This window comes from Podarcis melisellensis, assembly GCF_964234715.1.
Source record: "Podarcis melisellensis genome assembly, chromosome: 2".
In the NCBI taxonomy this organism is placed as follows: Eukaryota; Metazoa; Chordata; class Lepidosauria; order Squamata; family Lacertidae; genus Podarcis; species Podarcis melisellensis.
The window spans coordinates 57,617,649-57,634,192 of NC_138529.1; positions in this window are offsets into that span (position 1 = coordinate 57,617,649).

The window sequence follows — 16,544 nt, forward strand, 5'->3', positions numbered from 1 at the left end:
TGCATCTTCTCTTGCAGCCTGATGCAATGGCTTATAGATATTTGGCACATTGCTTTGTTGCATCCCTGAGAGCGATGTTCTCTAGTTGTTTGGTTGCTGGTAATGAGCAGTTTCACACAGGGACGTGTTGAATTTATCCGTTTATTTCTTTAGAACTCCTTGCTGCTGGTTTCACATATCTAATGAAACTCCACAGAGTGTGTCATGTCTCTATAGAATTTCCAAATCGCTTCTGTGCACATGTTTGGATTTTTTTTCCTTCACAAAGTTCCCGCTCCCCCACTTGCCTATGAGAAAGCTGGCTCACCCAGTTGCTATAGTCCTCATGCAAAAGCTGCAGGAACAGTGGAGAAGCAGCAAAACTTTCTCCCCACCATTGCAAGTCCTGAGAAGCTCCTTAAAACCACTTTTAAACTGTTGAAAGGGTAAACCCTTGCAAGGTATATTGGTTTCATCAGTGCTCTTTGTGGATAGAACTCCCAATAATGCACAAAATCTTTCTTGTGGATATAGCTATTAATGATAAATTAGCATGCACCATTAAGGTAAAACAGGGAATATGCAGGAGAAATCATTTTGAGGAGGTATGAAGGGTCTTTGTAGAATTTGTACAGTTATCACAGAAAGGGGTCAAACCATCACAAGAGATTTGGGAGGCTGGATAGTTACAATGGAATGGTCTTGGTGGTGGGGTGCACATTTTTATTCTTATTTATTTATGATTATTGCTTTGTCGAAAAATATATTGCTTGCACTACGAGAGCTGTGTAAAAATGTTGCAAAGAGCAACTCTGAAACAGAAAGCTTGAGGGAGAAAAGTCCCTCCATGAAGAAGGGAAAATACAGTGGTACCTCGGGTTACAGACGCTTCAGGTTACAGACTCCGCTAACCCAGAAATAGTACCTCAGATTAAGAACTTTGCTTCAGGATGAGAACAGAAATCATGCTCGGGCGACACGGCAGCAGTGGGAGGCCCCATTAGCTAAAGTGGTGCTTCAGGTTAAGAACAGTTTCAGGTTAAGAACAGACTTCCAGAATGAATTAAGTACTTAACCCAAGGTACCACTGGAATTCACTTGCAGCAGGGATTCTCTAAATTGCTTCTAAGGTGGTGGTAGGTGTATTTCACTAGTATTATTTGTAAAAAATAGTGCAGTTAGATATATAACATTTTGCACAAGCTATACACAAATATTCATGTATAGAACAGATTTTTTTGGGGGGGAGGCAAGGGGGCTGGAGATGGGGAGAACATTCTGCAGCACAAGGAAAAGTCATTTCCCTGCTGGAGCCTTAGCACTGCATTGAATACAACACATTGTTTCTAGCAAATCATTAGGTTGATTTTAGACTGAGCGCACATAACCATGACAAGTGTTTGGGAGGTGTGCATACCCAACGTGAACTGTCCACAATCACCTGTGGCTTCAGATCTCACCAGTAGTCTCTGCCAGAGCCGGCCTGCCCATGAGGCTGGGTGAGGCAGCTGCTTCAGGCGTCACCCCATAAGGGGTGTCACTCGCATTCGACCACCCAGCTTGCAGCCAGCGGCAGAGCTAGCCACTTGGGCACTTGGAGTGGCACACATGCCGTGCACCTGGGGGGCGTGGCGATCCACATTGGCACGGCAATTGGTGCCCAGGGGTGCAGCATGGTGATCCGCCCAGGGGGGATTTTGTCACCCCCCTCAGGGATGACACCTGGATCAGACCACCCCCACCACCCGCCTTGCTACACCCCTGCCTCTAGGGGCAGCGAGGGACTGGCAGAGAAGCTCTGCAGAATGTTCCGTGGAGCCGATGCAAAGGGCCACAGCCAGGAAGAAGGGGCTGGGCAGGAATTTCCCCCTCTCTTCCTGCCATGTGCTGTCCACACCATTCCCAAAGCTCCACCGGAGGGTTGGGGAAATCCCATTGCACTAGTGGTAATACTTGCACACGCACAACTATTTTGTTGACCACCCGATGGTTGCAGTATGGGTCTTTCTGTTAGGGTTGCAGCATATCCGAAAGGGAAGAGCAAATCTCTGCTTTTGACAAGATGTTCCTTTAATCATATTGCTCATTTGTCAGTATTTGTAGATACCCAAACCTAGCACAGCAGGAACGTTCATATGCTGATACTTTGTGTGCATGGGCATTTTGAATTTTACTGCTACTACTTTAATGATGCTAGGCACTTTCAGGAGATTGCTTCATGCAAACACATGGCAGGTGCCGTGTGCCACTATTTAAAAGTCGCTCCACAGTCTCCGATATCAGCGAAATAATTGGCATGAAGAGTCTCCATTTCTTCTCCTTGCAGAAGATAGCGCCATCTGTTGGACTGAGGATATTGAATTAAGAATGAATTTGTGCTTGGCATTTTATGTAATTCTGCCCAAAGAGCACGTCAAAGGGGCATACAATCATAGAACTGTAGAGTTGGGCAGGACCCTGAGGATCACCTCGTCCAACTTCCCACAGTGCAGGAATCCTGTCCCTGGGTGGACTCGAACCACCAACCTTCTGGTTTACAGTGAGAGAAACAGACCCATTGTGCCACAGAGCATGCTAAAATCCAAATAAACACTTGGAACTTTCAGAAATCCTAAAAGACCTGTGTATCTGGACCTACCCCATCCCCACCCATATCCTACATTTTAAAGTTACTTTTTGGAAAATGTGAAGGGTCTTGCTGGATCATCCCAGTTTTCACAGTGCCAGATTCTCATTATTTAAATTTGTATACCGCCTATGGGAATCCCCAAAGGAGGACATGTGTGCAAAAGCAGTTCCCAGTTATTGATGTTCAGAGGCATACTAATTTCAGAGATAGTACATCTGTCATGACTAGTAGCCACGGATAGCCTTATCCTTCATGAATCTGTCTTAACACATTTTAAAGCCGTCCAGGTTGGTGGCCCTTACTACATCATCTTGTGGTACCACTTTTTGCCTGTCCCAAATCTGCCAACATTCAGCTTCCTTGGATGGCTCTGGGTTCTAGTTTTGTGCAAGAGGGAGAAAAATATCTCTTTATCCAGTTTCCCTGTGCCATGCATAATTTTATATACCTTTATAATGCCTCTCCTTATATACTTTTTCTTTCTAAACTAAAAAGTCCAAAATGTTGCAGCCGTTTTTTTAGTAGAGATGTTTTAGCCTCGTGGTATTTCTGGCTGTCTTAAATAGCTGCCTCAAATAGCTATCTTTCTACTGGTTGGACGGGGGGGGGGGGCACAAGAAGGTTCAAAAAAAAGGTAAAGGACCCCCTGGATGGTTAAGTCCAGTCAAAAGCGACTATGTGGTGCAATGCCCATCTCACTTTCAGGCCAAGGGAGCCGGCGTTTGTTCACAGACAGCTTTCCGGGTCATGTGGCCAGCATGACAAAACCTATTCTGGCATAACGGAATACCATGATGGAAACCAGAGTGCACGGAAACACCATTTACCTTCCCGCCACAGTGGTACCTATTTATCTACTTGCACCGGTGTGCTTTGGAACTGCTAGGTTGTCAAAAGCTGGGACAGAGCAATAGAAGCTCACCCCGTCGTGGGGATTCAAACCACTGACTTTCTGATCGGCAAGCCCAAGAGGCTCAGTGGTTTAGACCACAGTGCCACCTGTGTCCCATTCCACAGGAAGGAAACAAGGTTGGACAGGGGGCCATGGTTGGAAAAAGGTTGAGAAACACTGGTCTAGAACATTGTGGAGTTCTGAAGAGCCCTGGGCTTGCTGGTTGGTTCATTAAATCAAAGCACATAGGATTAAAAAAACAAAACTTAAATGAACCTGTAAACTTTTAAAAACCACCTTCCCACCCTCACTGGTCTTATAGAAACATAGAAATATATAGGAAATATGGCACAGAAATAGCAACATGGATGAGTGGGGATTTGAAGCCTGGGCTTCCAAATCCTAGTCCAGCACTCTAACCGTTATACCACACTGTCTCTCTATAGGTTTGCATTTGTGTATTCACCAGTAATGAAGCCTAATGTCATTGGCATCAGGTCACATTTCCTAACATTTGTTTTATCATCTCTGTTGGGATACCACATTCAAAGCTTTGTTTTGTAGGGCAGAGGTAATTTAGCCTCTTTGATCACAGCAGGATTTATTTCTGAGCATAGGATTGTGTTATTACAAAGTGTTTTCAATGATGGCTTTTGCCTGCACAGCTGAAATTAGAAATAATAATAATAATAATAATAATAATAATAATAATAATAATAATAATATATTATTTAATCCCCAGCCGCTCTGGGCAGCTTTCAACAAAATATTAAAATACAGTAATACATCAAACATTAAAAGCTTCCCTAAACAGGGCTGCCTTCAGATGTCTTCTAAAAGTCTGGTAGTTGTTGTTCTCTTTGACATCTGGTGGGAGGGCATTCCACAGGGCGGGTGCCACTACCGAGAAGGCCTGGTTCCCTGTAACTTGGCTTCTCGCAGTGAGGGAACCCCCAGAAGGCCCTCGGAGCTGGACCTCAGTGTCTGGGTAGAACAAAATGACCAGGAAATTGCGGAAGTGGACACAGTGAATACAGAAGAGAATAAATTTAAATTAGATCTGTCTACATCTTTCTAAATTTTTGGGGGGTTTGTCAACTACTGGGACCTTTGGAGATGGATATGGAGGGAACCTTACACATAGGCTCAACTAGACAGGATAGCTGCAACCAGCCACAGATTGCAGAAGGTTTTGAGTCAGAGACCAAGTGATCCTGATGTTCCATTTATAATCTAATGCTTCTTAAACTAGTTCTTGTGCCCTTCCATCATTTTAATAAACTGCCTCTGTTCTGATGGTTTACTTTCCCCTTAGACTTCACCCACTTGCATATTCTGAACAGGAAAGCAACCAATTAATAACTATCACTATGCAAGGTGTTTATAGGTTCGGAGCTCCAAACTACAAGAAAGAAGATTGCACCTAAACATTAGGAAGAACTTCCTGACAGTAAGAGCTGTTCGACAGTGGAATTTGCTGCCAAGGAGTGTGGTGGAGTCTCTTTCTTTGGAGGTCTTTAAGCAGAGGCTTGACAACCATATGTCAGGAGTGCTCTGATGGTGTTTCCTGCTTGGCAGGGGGTTGGACTCGATGGCCCTTGTGGTCTCTTCCAACTCTATGATTCTATGATTCTAACTGTCACTGATTTAATACTGCTTGATCAGACAAGCTCTTGCCTTTTCAAAGCACCCTGGAGGAGATCAGCTGGTAAGCCATGAGATGTTGCAACTTGTCACATCCCATATTACTACGTTATTTGCAAGCCTTAAAAAGCTTGTAACTGTTTAAAATGGTTAGTTCTTCCCAAGAAAATGGACAGTGTCCCTTAATCCTCTCCATACAACATCAGAGTAACTACTATGATCTTATGGACAAAGTAATGGATGTTCTAAGTACAAGCCACTAGATGGCAATCCTGCCTTGTTGTGTGAAAAGTCCTCTTTTGGCAACAGATCTCTTGCATCTACGAAAAGCTATGGGCTTTGCTGAGTTTCTGAACCATTAAAAAGGTAAAGGTACCCCTGCCCGTACGGGCCAGTCTTGCCAGACTCTGGGGTTGTGCGCCCATCTCACTTAAGAGGCCAGGGGCCAGCGCTGTCCGGAGACACTTCCGGGTCACGTGGCCAGCGTGACATCGCTGCTCTGGCGAGCCAGAGCCGCACACGGAAACGCCGTTTACCTTCCCGCTGGTAAGCGGTCCCTATTTATCTACTTGCACCCGGAGGAGCTTTCGAACTGCTAGGTTGGCAGGCGCTGGGACCGAGCAACGGGAGCGCACCCCGCCGCAGGGATTCGAACCGCCGACCTTTCGATCGGCAAGTCCTAGGCGCTGAGGCTTTAACCCACAGCGCCACCTGCGTCCCTACTTCATTAGCCTGACACTAAAGTTTCTGTGCGATTGAGCCAGAGTAGCAACATACAGATGCACTCAAGCTCTGTGTCAACATAATACCAGTTACATGAGATCATGCTCTTGTTACTCTAATATATTATTATTATTAATTTATTTATTATAGCCACATTCCTTCCCTGGTTCGTTGTAACTAGCTGTCTTCATCCACAGTGATGACCAAGAAAGGAAAAGGGGGGGGGGGAGAGATTCCCTTGATCATGATCACCACTTCACTCAGAATTTATTTCCTTGGCCCTTGCAGGTTCTCTCCACTCCAAGTGTATGGATTTTAATCATAACTGTTATAAAGAGCCTATTTCAGAATTGTGCATTTTTAATAAGTATTTTAAAACACATTCTTCTGGTGTCCAACCCGAATGGATCAATTCCTGATTGCTATTCATTAGTTCTTGCACATATTAGTTCTTGTACATATTCCTTCTTCGAACTGCCCCTGGCCCAGTCTCCGGATGGAGATGCAAATCAACTGCTTCCCAGTCATCAGATCAATCAGCAGGGCTGTGTCTGTACTGGTGGAAAAATCTTTCTTTGTGTGCGCGCACACACACAATAATGTGCTTGTGAGAGGATGGGCAGCCATGCTACTTTTGGCCACACCCACGGCTGGTATATGGCTCCCAGAGGGCAGGCCAAGGGTGGATGTGGCCCTTAGACTTTTCCACCAAAAAACCCTCCCGAAATAGCCACGCTTCTTCCAAAAATATAAATAAATAAATCTCATTTGATACAGAAATTGGAACCAACATGGAGACTCAGGAGTAGTAATTAGACTGTTAAAGCAATACCTTTAAACTAAATATCCTAACACCTTGGAAAAAGCTGCTATAGAAAACTCTCCTTGCTTTCCTTTTTTTTTATTTTAAGACACGCACGCACACACATACACACAGCCCAATGGAGTTGCACACAGATACTTTGCCAAACTAAAAAGAAGAATTTGAAATAAGGTTGAATGTGGCCTAAGAAAATGGAAGTGACACCACCATTACCATCTGGAATAAGCATTACATAACACAGAATAACAGATATAGCAATGCAGAAAGGAATCACACAATTTCCCGGGGATTAAAAGTGAGCTCCTAACTGCCAGAACCTAGCGGGGCCAATGGAGGCTGTTGTTTAGCCTTCAGTTTCTTTTGAGCAAACATCTTTTCTGGGGAGTGCTAAGTGTTCAGATATAGCACACTTAGTGCCTAGTTACCTAACAAAGCAGTGATTGGTGGCTGCACAGAAAGATTTCTTTTCCATGTAGGTTCCTAACTATGAAAAGACACAAAGTTCAACTGCTTTGGAATCCTTAATTAAATGCAACAAAGAAGGGCAATTAGAGTGGTGTTTTCTTTTTGCCATCCAAAAAGCCTTCCGCAAGCCCTGAAAAACATTTTTCATTCCAAGGTTTCCAAGAACAGCTAAATCATAACAACGCTTGCAATAATTATCTGTTTTAGGCAGAGGCCAGAAATTCTTTCCAGGGGGCTTAATTGTACCCCACTTTTTGGTACTTATGGAATGATGTCCCTCCCACAAGTTTCCTAGCTTAAACTCACCTTTTGTAGAACTGTAAGCTGAATGTCTTAATCAGAAGTGGAACTTTTACATCACAAAGAACAGAGAAGCAGCCCAGAACAGCAAAATCCAAAGATGTCTACTCATGTCTACTCAGGGAGAAACATCGCTGACTTCCAGATAAATCTGCATAGGTTTTGCAGCCTAAAATCATTAGGATGGGTATGCAAGCCAGAGTTTTTTTCTTCTGGTTTTCATATTGCACACTAATGACGCAACAAGTGACAACTATCTCTCTGTTCCATCTGAATCAGAGGTAGCTCAAATGCTAGACAGGTGCTTGGAGGCAGTGATGGGTGGATGTGGAAACAGAAATAAGGAGGTGGGCTGCTGGGATGGTGATTAAATGCATCCTCTGCCCCATTTGGGGTGAGGGGTAGGTTTTGTCCCCTCAATTTACTTTAAATTCAAACAAATGGAAGCTGTTGAGCATTTAGCCAGTCCCCATTTCTCAAAGGACTGCAGCATAGCCTCATTCCTTCATCCGTGCATCTCTTCCTTTGAATCTTTGTAAGAAAAGCAGAGCAAAATGTTCCAAAAATAAATTTAAATCCTCCAGATTGCAACAGAAGCCTTTGAAAGATTGCTTTCTGCAGCACCATTCAGAAAAAACCTCGGCAATGTCAGTCTGAAAAGTCCGTTTGCCCTTTCCGGGTGGGCGGCTTGGCAGGCCGGCACCATGTCTCCCCTATGAACCGGCCTATGGCCTGCCATATCGTACTCCTGCCACTAAATTGGCCAATGGCGGCAGGTATGTAGGGGGCGTCACCGGGGTGTGGTGCCAGCTGAACAGTAGTGGTGCTTGGCACCGTGCACAGGGGAAGGATAAACACCAGGCCATCGGCGCCTTTTGACATCAGTTACCAATAAAATTGTGTCCTTATTTGATCCCCCAAACCCAATAAACTGTGTGTTGTCTAGATATTTTCACCTTGGGGGATAGGGTGGTTGTGAGGCCTCGCCACGCAAATAGGAGGGACTTCCAAGGCAATCCTGTGCATGTGATGCAAACGTTGCTTTGTTGCCACCACAGTGGCCACTTTGGTAGTATATGACTTGAGAGCCCGTGTGGTTAGACTATGACTTGCAGAACCGGGATTCAAATTCCCACTCAGCCATGCAGCTCACTGGGTCACCTTGAGCCAGTCACTGGCTCTCAGCTTAACCTACCTCACAGGGCTGTTGTGGGAGGTTCAAATGGTGAGGGGAAATCTGTGTATGCCACTTTGAGCTCCTTGGAGGAAAAAAGGGGGATATCAGTGTAATAAAATAAGTAACAAGTATGATTGAACATTCTGCTTTGCTGTTAGGACATGTTCTGTGTCTAACTGTTGAAGCCCTTTTGTTGTGTAGATGCTCTAAATATGGTTTCCTCTGTAAGGAAAAAAAATTATTCTCCTCCCCCCCCCCAAGAGTCACTATGTTACATTTAAATATGAGATGTATTGTGTGAAGAACAACACAGCCCTGTTTAGGTTCTCTGGGAAATTATCACATAAACTTTTTGGGGGATGTTATATGACTTCTGTGAATGTGTGGGGTGATTGAACATAATAATAATAATAATAATAATAATAATAATAATAATAATAATAATAATAATAATAATAATAATAATTTATTATTTATACCCTGCCCATCTGGCTGAGTTTCCCCAGCTACTCTGGGCGGCTCCCAATCAAGTGTTAAAAACAATACAGCGTTAAATATTAAAAACTTCCCTAAACAGGGCTCCCTTCAGATGTCTTTTAAAGATAGGATAGCTGCTTATTTCCTTCACATCTGAAGGGAGGGTGTTCTACAGGGTGGCAAGACCCTGCCCTGCCCTGTGTGCATTCTTTATAATGGGTGAAGACACTGGCGGAGGAAGAGGTGTGCAGGGGCAGCGCGATCCCAGCGGGGTGCCATCGCCGCTGCTCCACCGCCCGTGCTGGGCGCCATGCCCCTATGGGTGGCACACCACGCCCCCAAGATGCGCACCAGCCCCGCCCCCACCTGCTCTCTGCCACTGGGTGAAGAGATCCCACATCTCTTCATGAGGAGGTCTCTTCACTTATTATCATAAGCCGAAGCATAAAGTTCAGGGGAGAAACCTGATGCTATGATGTGATCCCATTTTCACAAGAGTCTCGTAATATCTGAAAAGAGTCATGGTTCAAAGAGAGTTGCCTTATTTAAACCAAAACAATATGCAAATGCTTGACAATACCACTAGATGTCATTCTAACTTCTGATCTTGTGACAGTATTTTAGCTCTGGAACACATCCTTGGTGGGAGTTTGTTCTGACAACAACAGATAGGAGATGCAGTGCCCATCCACTGCTGTGGTATACCAAGCTCAAAGGTGGTGTGGAGGGAATTCTCTTCTCCCTGCTTTTAACACAGAGGGGAAAGTAAAAATTTAAAAGTGTTCAAGGAGAAAGCAGGCTTCGTACTAGGGTTTCTTTATCGTTGGGTTCAGAAGTAAGGTACACTGAAAATACTTTCTTATTCCACAACTTATATAACCAGGAGATGATAACTGTAATGAATCTCTTTTCTTTCCATCTTGAAAACCTATGGATTCAGTTCAGCAACAGTGGGCAACTCTACTTCTGCCTGGTAGGGTCCTTATTTTCTTTCCTGACAAACAGAGCCCACTATGGTCCTTGTCTCTTATTAAGGGTCATTGTGGTGGTGTGGTTAGAGAGAGCCTAGGGCTCTCTCACTGCAGGCCCCGTGGGAAGTAACGATGATGCTTATGTACGGTATTTCCTCCAGTCTTTATATTTATTTATTTATTTAGCTGTATTCTGGTATACTTTTGACCACCTCCACCTTACCCCACATCACCGATGACAGCTTGAAACAGAGAAAATAGTTTTGTAAGAATACAAGCTCATAAAATGAAAAACATTGACTCAGGATAGTAAATCCTGAATTGGCAGCCTCTAAAACCATTTCAGATATCTATGGTTCTCCAAATGAACTCACTTTAGTTGTAAAATATGTGGGCTCTCTTACATTGGAAATAAACTTTATTGTATACATGTAGCTTTATTTTAGGGGAAATGGTTTGGCTCTGCAGCAAATTGCTGTTACACAAAGAGATACTGTACTATGGAAATGGAATGTTAAAATGGAAAACAAATTGGAAATGAGTGCAAGGGAACAGAGCAGAGGCAACAATGGAGCTTTCTTCCATCTCTCCTCCAATTTGGCCAGCCTTTGAGTGATATGTAGGCCCAGTCCTGGACAGGCGAATAATGGCTGAATGACATGTGCCTTTCTGTTACAGTGAGGCTCCATTGGCCCTTCTGCTGATCTCTCCCTGTGAACCCTTCATGTGCCAATGGGTTGTGCTCTAAATGTTCATAAATACATTAATGGATCCCCCCACCTCAAATCTGAGCTGCCTTTTTCTAGCCTACTTTTTTGGCCCACCAGATTGGCTCTGTAGAAAATGCTAGAAGGCTCATTTGATCTACTTTGCTTAATGTGACATTGCTGCAAGGAAATGATGCTCAATGAATTTTTATATACTGTATACAAAAAACCATGCTTCTCTCTTCTTATTTGGTTCTTTCCTTCTGAGTAAGGCTAGGCTTTTGCCCTAAAATAGGTCATAAAAGGGTGGTGGGTTCACAAAGAGAACATTTAGGAATGGGACCCTGCTGAGATTGTAACTTTGCTTTTGCTACTGTGCAGTTTAATTGAACAGTGTTGTGTGACCAGCATTAAGTACTTGAAGGAAGGAGAACACATAAGATGGAATTCCACAAAATATTAATAAAAGCAGCTGAAGCTAATTAGCCAGCCAAGAGTGGGGAGACCTTTAATGGGAAAGAACAGTTTATAATTAAGCCAGATGTTCAAGCAAGGGAGAATTTCCAGAGAGCAAGTGTGAGCCAGAAGGGCTGAATGCCTTGAGCTGTGGCCAGGAAGAGAGACCGTATTTTGACATTTGAGTGGATTTGCATAGAAAAACAGACTATATAATGGAGAAGACAATTGGCTTCTCCTGCACATGAGTAGTGCAGAGGATGGATGTTCAGCCTTGAAAGAATAGGACTCACATCACGCAACATAAGTGACTCCATAGGCTCTGCTCAAAAAAAGTCATGCAACCATATTTCATTCTCACTGGATTGGGGATGGGTACATATCTTCTCAGTTGCAAAGTACTGCAGGTTGCCTTCTGGGAAATAAGATATGTCCTCAACAGATGTGCCACCTTCAGAAAAGACCCTCAGATTCTGTTGGCAAATGAATCAAGAACTATGCATTTATTGAGTTCTAATGTGATCATCTGGACTGGCCATGGAAAGGTCAAATAATGTAGAGTTTGCTCCCTATAGACTCTCCTCAACCATGGAATACTTGCCACACAACAGAGCCTGCTCAGACACCAAACATCTATGTACCAATGCCAACAGACAGATATATCCCATGCACCGACGTGATTCTTGTGTTGACTGAAAGTTCAGGGATCACAAAAAGTGACAATAAAGCCACTTGCCCATTTCAGCAACCATTTCCTAGTCCAGTTGTTGAGGTTCCAGAAAGCATGGAACACATACGGATAAGGTATTCTCTATATTGTGGGAGGAGATTAATTTGGGTTGCACTTCAGATGTGGTTGCAAAAGAGAGAGAACATATACTCCACTAAAAATGGCTTTGAAAGCAAAACAGAAAGGTAAACCTCAAGCAAGTGACCTGGGAGAGGTTCTGCATGTGAATTGTCCAAATCTTGGAGTACTCTCACATTATGAACTTGATCCTTCAGGAGACGTGCAAACCCTCCCAGAACAGGACATATAACTAATTCCTGGGCACGGGAACCACCCTTTCTCCACAGTGCTTCTGTATTATCAGGATTCAGCCTCAGTTTATTAGTCTCCCCCACAATCCAGTCTACCAGTGCCTTCAAACTCCTGCTCAGCACCTTCATGGCATCTCCTGATTCTGATGGAATGGAGAGTCAGAGCTTTGTGTCATTAGCATGCTGTTGACACTGTGCTCCAAATTCCTGAATGACAGCTCTGGATGGTTTTGTTCAGGTGTTAAAATAGCATAGGAGGCAGAATGGACCCTTATTGGGATCCCACAACACAAGTAATGGAGGTAAACAGTGTACTCTTAGTACTACTTTCTGGTAGTAACCTGGCAGGTAGGACCCGAATCATTGTATACAGTACCTGCAACTCTGCTTTATAGATGACAACAACAACACTTTATTATTTACATGCCACCTATCTAACTGGGTTACCCCAGCCACTCTGAGTGACTTCCAACAAATTAAAGGGCACTAAAACATCAAACTATCTAGATAATTTAGGCTGCAATCCTAACCTTGCTTACCTGGGAGTACTTATTTCAGTGTCAATGAAGGATTATGCTGTTACACAAGTACGTCTTGACTTAAATGACTGTGGTTTTCAGCTCTGCATAGAGATTTTTCTTTCTTCAGGTAGTAGTAATTACAGTTACTATTGTGGGCTTTGTTATGTCTGGATTCTTTTGATTATGTAATAATATTTATATTGGATTTTTATTTTTGGAATTCTAAGTAAAAAAGAAATGAAGGCAGTTGACATATCCATACCACACTGCCTCTTAAAGTAACCAAAGTTTTAAAACATGCTAAAACTAGTCTGGAGCTACATTTTCAGCTGGTGGGTGACTTCTGGTGGAGTGGGGGAGGGGATTTTGCTTTTACCCTTTTAAAGGGATGTTTCTAGCAGTTTCCCTCTTTCAAAGGGTCTCACTTTTTCCCCTCATTTAAAATAACCTAGTTAAAGATTGTTCAAATTTGCTCTTATCTGACTTCTAAATAATATGGATTGATATGGCCCAGAGCAGTTTGGAATCTTTTTGTACCCCACTTCCCATAGATGCCTGATTGTGAACTAAAATTGCTAGCTGTAGTAGGAAGATAGCCATTGTTCTTTTTATACACTGATTCTTCTTCATTTTCATCATTATAATTGATTTATTAATCTCATTCTATACAAGTGTCTCAAGGCGATTTTCATGTAAGATGATTAAAAACAACCAAACATCAGTGGATGGAGTGAGATAGCTCAGGTGGGAGAGCATGAGGCTCTTAATGTCAGGGTTGTGGGTTTGAGATCTATGTTGGACAAAAAGATTCCTATATTGCCGTGTTTGGGAGTAGATTACCCTTGTGGTCCTTTCCGATTCTATGATTATAGGTTTTAAAATAACACTGAAACCCTAAAGAAGCAGACACTCATGGTAAAGATCCATTCATCCAGCTGGGAACATCTGTTGGAACAAAAATACATTCAGTTCTGAGATTGCTAGGAAATTGACTAGCCAATGCCAATTTTGTTTCATGGATTACCGGTAATTTAAGTAGGGGGGGAAATTCTTCTGTAGATTCCTATCCGGTATTTTGGTACAGCCCATCGGTTTAACACCAATGGACCATGGAAAGTTAATAAGTTCAATGAAGATTGTTCGTACAATGCTGCTTAATGAATTCCTAGTGCTACATACACCTCACCACTGGGTCCCAGTGGCTTCCCAGTATGTTGAGGCATGGTGGACACCTGGTTCGCAAGAGCAAAACACAGAGCCTTCATGTAGATCACGAGACATTTATTAATAAAATGTTGGCCACTTCTGCCCTAGACCATATAAGAACAAGTGACATGTAAGTGGTGACAGGTTCTGTATCCCATTACTAATTCCATGTAATACTTAAAGTTGACCAAAGGCAAGGAAATGTTCTTTCTCCCCCCGGTCCTGTAGTGTGCTTTTAGCACAGCTGCATGAGTTACTCTGGCACACTTATTAAAACAGAAACTGATACAGTATAATTGCAGAATGGATGCAGCCCAGATGATATGCAATGCTAAAATTAAAGGCAGAGAGAGAGGGAGAGGGAATAAGGACAATTAAGAGAACTGACAGCGGGAAGAACTGAGGGAGGGGAATTGACTAGGTTCAAACAGCGGTATGGAACAACCCCAGTCTCATCAGCCTCAGAACATTTTGGATCAACTGTCAAGGTGAGACATCACTGCCCTCCTGGCTTTCTGAACCTGGGAAAAGCTGAGCAGAAAGTTCAAAAACCTGGATTTAGGTAAGATGGGTTGCATTAGGCAGTCCGCCAGCATAGCCAATGGTCAAAAGTGGTGGAGAGCGTAAGGTTGAGGAGGGCTAGGTTAGGACAAAGCTGGATGCCTTCCCTACTTTTACTAAAGGTATGCACCTGTATAACTTTTTTAAAGCATCTTTACCCCTTGAATCTCATTAAAGCTGATGACATTGAACTTTCTTCACTATGCATAGCCTCAGAGTGACGGATGGTCAAACCCACTAAGAAGCATAGGCTCTTGCTTAAGAATAGGTAAAGAGAGATGGAAGAATCTTGTCAATTTAAGCTTCTCATTTTTCCAATCTTAAATTCAGTTTGTGTCATGACATCATCATCATTTAAATGTATGTAAAAATGTTGATATATATATAAAAATAAAAAAATTGTCCAGTAGCACCTTAGAGACCAACTACGGTAAGTTTGTTCTTGGTATAAGCTTTCGTGTGCATGCACACTTCTTCAGGTACAATGTAAAAATGTGTTTGGCTTTTCAAGCGCAATTCACCTAATACACACAATTTTGTACACAATTTTGCCAGCTGCTTCCTGCAGTATATTGTGTTTTTGCATATTGCTTTCGCGAATGCGCACACTTTTGTGAAGCCATACAGGGCCGGCCCACCCAAGAGGCGAGGTGAAGCAACTGCCTCAGGCAGTGGAGTCCACAGGGGCAGCAGATGTGGTCCCCAGGGAATGCATCATCTGCTGTTGTGGAGGTAGTGGCAGCAACAGCTGCATCTGACATCTCAGCAACCCCCCTAATGACATCTCTACAGTGACCTCTTGGCGAATAGGAGGTGCTGCTTGTCTCCTTCCATCCTTGTTCCTGATGTAGATTGTCACTCCTTATTTTCTGGGAGGGTGCCATTTTGTGGGTCATCTCAGGTGCCAAATGCCTTGGGCTGCCCTGCCACTAATTAACCCATTTCTAAAAACTGGTTCTTATTTTAAGCAGAGAAGTGGAAATATTGATGGAGAGTGGCATTTTGGTCCCCAGTATATTGGCTCAGGGAGGGTCATTAGGTGGTTTTACATTCAAATGGAAACCAAAAGGAATTTTACCTGGGTCCGTAAAGGGTAAAGGGCAATGGGGTGATGGCAGTAGCATAACTGCTCAGCACAGCATGGTATGGAGTGGGGATTACAAGAATTGTTACACTGTCTTCTTTGAAGGGTGAGTTGGGGTTGACGAACATGTTAAATGTTAAAAGACCAATGCAGAGATCATTAGCCTGCAGCAGGATTTCACACTTCTAATCAAGCAAAAAATAAAAACCATGGCCATCAACCATTTAAAATGTTTTTTTTTATTCTTTATGTTTCCATTTGTCATAGAAAGAAATATGAAATCTGCATGCAACTTCCTAAATATTTCAAACATTTAAATAGCATATGATAATTTAGCAGTACAATACATTATACGGCAAGATAATAGAGGAAAATCTCCTGCAGTATATTTACAATTGAAAAGGTAGTTTTGTTATTTATAATTTTTTTAAAAAGAGGAATGCACTGCTTACCGTTGAAAGTATTACATTCAAAATAAAGATGTTGCTTTGTGACTAAAACAGATATATCCACTCCCCTATCAGAGATTCACCACCTCTCATAAAAGGTACATTTTTAAAAGAGTTTCAGACTACAAATCGATGGAACCATACACAATATACCTGAAGCTTAAAATATCTCAAGCCTTTTAATAATAAGAACCGCAGGTGGGGGAAAATGTGCTTTCTTCGTATTAAACTGCTTTAGAAATATTTTTCCCATACAAAATAACAAAAAGAAAGGGGTAGCATATTACATATTATACCCTCTGCAAGGATTAACAGGTGAACAGCTTATATCCAGTTCAAAATCACTGAAAAACCTTATTTCTGAAATTGTACTGCAGAATGTATCAGGCATCCTACATAGAAAATTTTACCTCAGCTTTTCCTTTGTTCTACAGAAATG